This window comes from Macrobrachium rosenbergii, chromosome 55, assembly GCF_040412425.1.
Source record: "Macrobrachium rosenbergii isolate ZJJX-2024 chromosome 55, ASM4041242v1, whole genome shotgun sequence".
Taxonomy (NCBI): Eukaryota; Metazoa; Arthropoda; class Malacostraca; order Decapoda; family Palaemonidae; genus Macrobrachium; species Macrobrachium rosenbergii.
The window spans coordinates 4,986,220-4,995,543 of NC_089795.1; the positions used below are offsets into that span (position 1 = coordinate 4,986,220).

Genomic DNA, 9,324 nt, shown 5'->3' on the forward strand with positions numbered 1-9,324 from the left:
AAATTCTCCTTTGTTTTCCTCTCTTTTTTACGTTTTCCTGTACCCACGAAGTCAGAATCACAAGGCTAAATTAACTTAAACTGTTGCTACCTGTCTCACAGAGCATATTTCAAACTAAAACCACGGAAAAACGTAAAAATGGCGACCTGGCCATAGATCTCGTTTTGCAGTTGCAGTTCCCTAGTGTTGCTTTATTGCATTTGCAACTTGCCAGATCAGCTATTAGCAAAGCTAAGCTGGGTACGAGACAATTACGAACCTTATGTGTAAAACCAGCACACAGATCCAGAAAATTCCACGTAAGTAATGTGTTTATCTTAGCAAAACCTTTTTACAATCGTGACTGTTCTAGGAATTAGAAATAGGGACGCATGTAATCACTGAGAGAAAAGAACCGCCGTATTAGATTCGTTAATGCATGCCTTTCAGGATAGGTAGTTAGGAAATAACCAGTGCTAACCATCCTTTGCTTCGAGGAATAGTGCGAAATTCCTCTGTGTTAAAATCTTTGCCATATCTTTTGCTTCGAGGAATAGTGCGAAAATTCCTGTGTTAAAATCTTTGCCATATCCTTGCTTCGAGGAATAGTGCGAAAGAAATTCCTCTGTGATAAATTTTACTTCGCATTTCGAATTAGCGAACTGTTATTTAGGCGCGAATAAAATTCCGTGGGACACGACGAAGTCAGCTTGCATTGCTGACAATTCTCTCAGTGTAGTCAGAATTCGAGTTAGGTGTTAGGAAAGCGAAATTTAAACTCCGCTTATAGGGAAAATTACTAGGCCGTTGTACTGTTATCTCTCAGACGACTGGGAAATTCCCGGAATCCCAGACGGTATATAAATATACTGGTTCATTCACCCAGAATCTAAAAATACCTCCGGTGTTGGCCAAACGACCTGCACCCCGCCCATGCCCGCGTGTGTAGCATTTTTTTTCCCCATTCATTTCCCAGCAAACATTTTTCTTTGGGTTTCCGTTAGTAATTTCTAAGTCCTAAGGGACGAATCGTAATTCAAGTCCTAAGTGACTCCTAAAAACGGGACGTGGCGAGAATTCCTCCCAATTCCACAAATTCCAAGTCCTAAGTGACTCTAAAATTCTAAAATTCTCCAAATTCCAGTCCTCAGAGACTCCTAAAATTCTACGTCGCACGTGGCGAGAATTTCTCCAAATTCCAGTCCTCAGAGACTCCTAAAATTCTACGTAAGACGTGGCGAGAATTTCTCCAAATTCCAGTCCTCAGTGACTCCTAAAATTCTACGTCGCACGTGGCGAGAATTTCTCCAAATTCCAGTCCTCAGAGACTCCTAAAATTCTACGTCACGTGGCGAGAATTTCTCCAAATTCCAGTCCTCAGAGACTCCTAAAATTCTACGTCGCACGTGGCGAGAATTTCTCCAAATTCCAGTCCTCAGAGACTCCTAAAATTCTACGTCGCACGTGGCGAGAATTCCTCCAAACTCCAGTCCTCAGAGACTCCTAAAATTCTACGTCGCACGTGGCGAGAATTTCTCCAAATTCTAGTCCTCAGAGACTCCTAAAATTCTACAAGAATTTCTCCAAATTCCAGTCCTCAGAGTCGCACGAGGCGAGAATTTCTCATTCCTGCGGGAACCCAAAATTAAGTCCTTTTGAGACATTATATAGTGTAGTTCACACACATCTAAGCCCTTACGGGACTGATCATTCTAGTTCGTTAGAACAACTCCTTAACTTCACGCTACAGCCGGCCAAGTCCGAGCGTGACAAAATCCAACTACGTCTTCCGAGACACATATTAAAATTCGTTCGCCAAGAACAACCACGTCTTTCCAAGACATATCAAATTTTAACAAAAAAGTCTCCTCAGACTTACTAATCACCTGTCTTATTCAGACAGATCCATTCTCCTGCAGTCTGAACCATTGAGTGTTTCAGATTCCTGCAATTGAGTCTTTTCAGACAACCTGAGTCTTTTCAGACATATCATATAACCATTATTTCAAAATGGCTAATACCAGAGCCCAACAAAACGAGGATTTCAAATTCTACATGTCCGCTGGGAAGGACATGGGACTATCGGGCAAGATCTGAGAGCATGGGTTCAAGAGCGAGTGGACGATGCCAAGGCGGGAGAGAGCAAGAGAACGTGAGGAGAGAGAAAGAGAACGTGGAGAGAGAGAGAGGGCAAGAATTGCCCAAGAGCAGGAGAAGGAAAAGAACGTGCAGAGAAGGATAAAGAACGTGCAGAGAGAGAGAGAGGAACGAATTGCCCAAGAACAACGAGAGGAGAGAGAGAAAGAATCGCTCAAGAACAACGGGAGGAAAAAGAACGTGCAGAGAGAGGAAAAAGAACGTGCAGAGAGGGAGAGAGAACGTGAGAGAGAGAGAGAACGCGCCCATGAGCTCCAGGTGCTAGAACGACAGCACGCCACCCCCCCGGCCCCTGCCGCGGGAATGAGTGCCCTCAGCCAAGCTCACTCGTTCATGCCAAAATGGACGGAGTCCGAGCCTGAAGTATGGCTTGAAAGGGCCGAACGAGTCCTGGAGTGCTGCGATCTCTCCCCCGCGGAACTCTCCCTTGTTCTCACTAAATTCCTGGGCGGAAAGGCCCTCGTTGCCTACCACGCCCTTCCCGCAGACGATCGGGGAAACTGGGAAGCCGTACGCCAAGCAGTTACGAAGGCGTACGAGATTACCCCCGAGCGGTGGAGGAGACGTTGGAGAGAGCAGCCCAGAGAAGCAGGCCAGACTTGGTCCGATTGGGCGTACCATTCGGAGCGGGCGTTGACAAAATGGCTCGATTCCGAAGGAGCCACTAACACCGCCGAGGTACTCGAGCGGTTTAAATTCGAGCATTTCCGCGCCACGCCCCTCCTGCCCTCGCCACTCATATAGTGGAAAAAGCCCCAGCAACACTCACCGAGTGTTGCCGAATAGCAGATATGTGGGAAACCCACCACCCTCAAGAAGGATCCATGGGGCGGAAGATAAATCCCCCGTCCCTCCTCGGAGGTTCAAATTCCCACAAAAATGGGAACTCGGGCAAGCCCCTAACTTGCCATTATTGCAAGAAAACGGGCATTCCTCCGAACAGTGCCGGAACAAGAAACTGGCTCCTCTCTCCCGGAAAACCGACAAATAACTCGCCTGCGCCCTCCACAGGGGCAGCGCGGAAAGATTTTAGCCAGACCTTTTGCACGGCGTGCAAGGTCTATGGCCATTCTCCCGCATGGGCGAAATGCCCACGCAATAATAAATCAACTACTCCCACCGTCGCCTTGGCCGTCACAGATCCCCAGTCATTAGGCCCTCCCGCCGAAGGGCCTGTATCGTGGCCCCTCCACGAGGTAGCGAGCCCGCGCGCCGAGTCACTGCTTTCGAGGACTCGGCGCGCAAATCTCCCTCATCCGAAGGGACAGAGTTCCCACGGAGCTATCGTCAATAGACGAAAACTCGTCACGATCGAGGGAATAAATCAGTTCAAAATGATACTCCCTACGGTCCAATTGAGAGTCACAAGACCTCACCAATCCAAAATTTGCAATCTTGCAGTAGCAAGCCATCTCCCTGGAGGCTATGACGTCATCCTGGGACAGGACTTTCAGTCCCCACCGAAATCACGACAATCTAGGGGTCCACATTCCCCGAATCATTCCGCGGGCGCGAGTAGTCCTCCCCCGCTTCTCCCTCAGCCAAGACTGGCGCCCCCTGGGTACCAGGAGGACGTGCAGTCCCCACCAGTGCCACCTGAGTACAATGTACAGTGCCCCTCGATCGGTTCCCGATCCCATTCCAGTGCCCGGCCCTGCCTCAGTGCCAGTGCCAGGGCCCCAATCAAATCTCCCTTCAGGAGATGCCAAATTCCTGCCGGTGCCACTTGCATGCCCCGAGCAGGGCCAAGCTTCGTCCGTCCTGACCGACGAGCCCAAGAAACCTCTGATAGCGCCTGACTCTGCCCTAGTGCCAGCGCCAGAGCGCTACGCCGATCTCCATTCACGGGATCCAACTCAGGACCCCCCCTCTCTTCCCCCGGCCTGGCACCGCTACCAGCGTCGGTCAGAGAGACGGTTCCTCCCGACCACCGCGGAAGCTCACCTGCAGGTGCGGCCTCGCAACCCGTGCCTGAGCTGGTCATCGTTACCTGCGAGCCGCTCACGCCGCCCCCGACCGCCTCCTCTCTGCCCCAGCCCGTCGCCGACGCAATTGCAAGTCAGGATTCTGCCATATCTCACTTGGCCGATGAACTACAAGAGCCGCGACGGATCATGGTAGAACCCGCACGGAACACTCCTGCGTCAGCTGTCGCATCAGCAGGCCCAGGTGGTACTCCGTGCCGCCCTCCGGTCGCGGGCCCTCCGCTTCCCCGGCCGAGGACGACTGTCCCATTAAGAAAGACTCGAGGCGAAATTACCACGGGCGTGGGACATTCCAGGTAATTTACAAAGAGCTCTAGAGCTCCCATGGCACCTGTGCCACCATTTCATTTTTCGAAGGTCTTGGCACCCCTAATCCAGAAGGGATGTCAGACCCTCCTCTATCTTCTTCCGTTCCTCAGGAACTGCTATCTCTTACCATCCTCTACTAATCTTCCCTTAAATTATCCCCACAAGAGGCAATTAAATACGGGATACCATTCCCCACACAATGTATAAATCATTAAGAATAACAGAGTGAGAAGTGGCACGCCCTTGCGCCCATACCTTGGCACCGGGCGTGCGTGTCAGCCCCTCCTGAAGGAGTCGCCCCTTCGGGTGCACTTTCTCGCCCTGGGACTGAAGTGATAGTCCGGGCCGTAATTTATAGGCAAAGGACGATAAATTCCCGCCTAACACAATAAAACCTCACTCTTTTTCCCTTAGCTCTTCTGCCAATATCATTTACTTTCTTTTAGTCATTTAGTTATCTTTATTTTAATGAATCGCGAGTCATAAACTCTTGCCCTTGTGATTTAAATGCCCCTTTCGTAAGCTCTGAGAGACGTGTCCCGCCTTTCTTATGCGGTCAAGTTTCATTCGTAACGTCTTGGTAATTATCCTTTTGTTATTATTATCCCTTTTCCCCCTTCCATTCCTTCCAAGATCTCTGTTTGTCCTACCCCACATCTTTTGTCTGCTCGCCCCGTCATAACATTGAGTTGGCAGTAGACGCATAAAATTAGCGTAGTTTAAGGTTAGCGAATTAAAACCTCGCGAATACTCTCGCCCGCACACGACTGTCAAATTCCCGGTGTGTGGGTCATCCCTCAGCTCGCGTTGAACGATAGCTGAGCCAAGTACGTTAAAACGAAGATAAATTATCAATGCGAATATGTATAGTCATTACAGTATCGTGTAAAAGGGGATGTCATTTACAAAAATAAACGCTGTTTTTCATTTACACAGCCTCTTCAAGGCAGATTGTACTAACCGCATGCATTTTATCTAAAATTAAGTAACCGTGTATTTTAATTCTTGAACAATAACCTTTCTTTTCATTTGTTGGCCATAGCCTCATATACGTGGTCCTATAATCTTAATTAATTCACAATTGTTCGAGTCACTTTATAAAGTTACAGTGGATAACCAAATCTAAAGTAATTATTCTTTTGCAAGTGTTTAAATCACTTTGCGTTCTGTTAACGAAAATTGTCCCAATGTGTTATTAAAAGTAATGTCTCAGCTTCATAAAACCCTTAGGAGTAAAGTTCATTGCAAGGCAGAATGTAGAGTAACGTAAAGCATTTGCCGCTCATTCTTGAATATCGATGTACACACCGAAGGAGGTATGTACATCATCTTGTATGGGGAGGTATTATGATTAGCAAGAATTCGCTAGCAAATTACCTCCCCCTCCTTTGTTGTTGTTGGTTGTTCATTTACTGCCAGCCAGCGGCCGATCGATAGACCATCTGTCTATCGACTTAAAAACAAGGGTTAAAAGATTAAAGGCGCTCCCATTTTTGATAAAGATCTTTCCTTCGAGGCAAAAGTAATCTGGCTTGGGCGTTTCTCCTACAGGCCAAAACCTCCCCTGCGGGCAGCAGGTGCAATGAGTCAAAGCATCTGTGATGGACGCCCCCTGCCCCAAAGGGGGGATAAAGGCAAAGCCCACGAGGTCCCAGACACACGCGGGCTGGAAGATATGGAGTGAACTTGTGAAGACGTCCTCAACACCTGGCCCCATCGATGCCCTTGCATCCTAACCACGTGGCCCTTTCCAAAGTATACTTCTCCTCGTGCCCTTCGACCGTATTCCTCGAGCCCACACGCCATTGCTTGAGTTTCGAGGAGTCCCCATCGCCTTGCCCCTTTACGGAAGCCCTTGCATCTCACCACGTGGAAGAAACTCGTCCTCGGAAATCGCAAGTCATCCACGGACCGCCTTCTACACGCCCTCGGAAAATCTGCTAAGGTAAAGTGCCCTGGAAGAGCCCCATTTCAGTCACGCTTTTGTCTCGTAATATTTTCCTAAAGAGAAAGCCAGAAATCTCCCTTGTCTAATGTCCGTGCGCCTCTTGCATCGGCAGTATTAATTCTTTATTACTCCTTTGGCACCCTCAGTGCAGCCTCGAATTCATTATTCTTTTGTCTATTTTCATTACTGGCGTATAATGTGCATATCTCTCATTTCAGAGGGATGCTATTTCGTGGAAGCTTCTCGGACTGTGGCTGGAATTCCCCAGTTTCATTCAACCTACTGAGTTCCTCTTTCCCGTACTAATGTCATTTATGTAAATACACTACTTTAAATGTGCCCACGTGTTTTACGTAATATTTCCCTCAGTAACCAGAGCCCTATGCTCATATGAAATTCTCCTTTGTTTTCCTCTTTTTTTACGTTTTCCCGTACCCACGAAGTCAGAATCACAAGGCTAAATTAACTTAAACTGTTGCTACCTGTCTCACAGAGCATATTTCAAACTAAAACCACGGAAAAACGTAAAAATATATATATATATATATATATATATATATATATATATATATATATATATATATATATATATATATATATATATATATATATATATATATATATATATATATATATATATATATATATATATATATATTACTTTACCAGATGCATATGTAATTGTAATAGCATTCTCGTGGTCAGGTCGGCAACGTGACCTTCTTGTGATTATGGTGATACGGATTCGTTTCCCGCTACCGGACATCAGAGCCACTTCAATTTCTTGCACTTGGATCTCAAGGCTTTGTAGTAACAAGCTTATCCGAAAAAACACCAAGAATTAGAGAAGTTAAGAGGGCATTGTGGCTATTATGTTATATATATATATATATATATATATATATATATATATATATATATATATATATATATATATATATATATATATATATATATATATATATATATATATATACATATATATATATATACTATCTATATATAATATATATATATATATAGTATAAGTATAAAACATGTATGTTGTCTGATATATAAAACTGTATATATAGTATAATATCTCAGAATAAAATTAGCAATATAGAAGCATTAGTAGTAATATTAATAAACCTGCTTGTATGTTTCTTTTAAGCTATATTGATTAAGTACGAGAAATTACAAGGATATGATTAAATGGGCGGTTTGAAATTCTCTGTCAACAAACAACAGAAATACATAAACATTCCATAATTTAAATACCATATAAGTTACAAAGTCTACGAGCACCACCAGCCCTGTTTAAGGGGTGGGTGAGGGAAGAGGTAAGGGGAATGGGGAAGGAGAAGGGGAAGTGGGGGGGGAAGGAGATGGAAGATGGAATGGGAAGGGGAGGGGAATGGGATGGAAGATTGAAGGGGAGGGAGATGGGAGGGGGAAGAGGAATGGGAGGGGCAAGGAAGGATTAAGGGGGGCGGGAAGAGAGAGGGGAGGAGGGTGGGAGGTGGTAGAGGTAGGGGAGGGGGAGAGGAATTTTTGTCACTTATACTTTCATATATGATATGAAAGTCACTAGACCTTGGGAATAACTTACATCCAAGGGGAATTATAATTGATAATTACTTCTGCATCGGCCAAGGCTCGAACCTCGATTTATAAACAAGGTTGGAAGGTGATTTTGACCATCAATGTTTTACGAATTTGTCTAGCCAGCCATAGTGAATTGGTTCCGAATTCGACAGATACACAAATCCATAAACTGAATAAGACTTTTATTAGTCTGAGAGCAAACTAAGTCAGTAATTTATCCCTGGAACATCTCGAGCATGGTTTCTCATACTGCCACGGATGCATGGTGAGAGTCTTCATTTAATGACAAAAAAGTCGAGAAGTTATGACGTGATTGTGACAATTAAAATTACAAACATTCACGCACATTCACCCAGACACACACACACACATCCTAGAGTTACTTAGAACTAGAAATTTACACAAACACATATATGTGTGTGTGTGTGTGGGTGTGTAAATTTCTAGTTCTAAGTAACTCTAGGACTCCCGGTCTACCTGTCTACAAAAATTCTTTGAAAACACACGAGTGGACACATAAACACCTCACAGCTTAGTTGTCAGAGATTATGAAAGACTTATGAACGGACTGAAACATAAATATTTCTAATACTTTCATAGGAAAAAGAATAATCTGTGCTATGACAACAACATTCACATCCCTGCTCGCTCTTGGCGGGCACAACGTATACATACATACATGTAAATACGCCTATTGACGTTGGGAAGGGAGCTTAAAGCAATGGCAGCTAAATGGGGTGATGAAAAATTTACAGGCAATCCGATTCTACCTGATCAGAATATCGTGTGCGTTACCCAACTGGAATATTACTATTTTAAGATGGAAGTCCTTATTAACTGTAAGCGTTGTATGCGAGGGATTACAACAAAAAATAATTAGTTCAGTGATTTTAGGGTCCATATTTGTCACGTCCCATAGCTGCAGTTAAACGTACAGGGAATTTACTGAATTTCTGCCTCTGATATTTTTTTATGCAATTTTAATTATGCCTGTGAAAATAAAAACACAGCGAGTGAAAGTAGATAAACTAAAACAATTTTGGTAATTCGTATGGGTCATTCGTTACAGAGGATCATAATTTCAGATTCTAATGTTTGGCATTTTTTTAAATATATTGCCAATCTAAAATTGCTCCTTTACGCATGCTGCTGTTTGCATCCTATCCTATTATTCTTTTTCTCTTTTCTTCAAGGTTAACATCTCCCTTGAGTGGGGCCTAACATAACATAAAACCGAAAGTTAGATCTATTTTCGGTGGCCTTGATTATACGATGTACAGAGAACTCGATAACTCTCATGATCAAAATCCAGAAGATGTTCTTTAATTAAGCAGCAGAAAAGAACAGAAGGGGATCATA

General features: G+C 44.5%; 1 long non-coding RNA gene across 1 annotated transcript; it reads left to right on the forward strand.

Moving 5' to 3' along the window:
• Positions 1-6,245: 6,245 nt before the first annotated feature.
• Positions 6,246-6,717, forward strand: LOC136835239 (uncharacterized). Its single transcript, XR_010852063.1, has 2 exons — positions 6,246-6,375; positions 6,597-6,717. It is a non-coding gene; the product is annotated as an uncharacterized lncRNA (long non-coding RNA).
• The last annotated feature ends 2,607 nt before the right edge of the window (positions 6,718-9,324 follow it).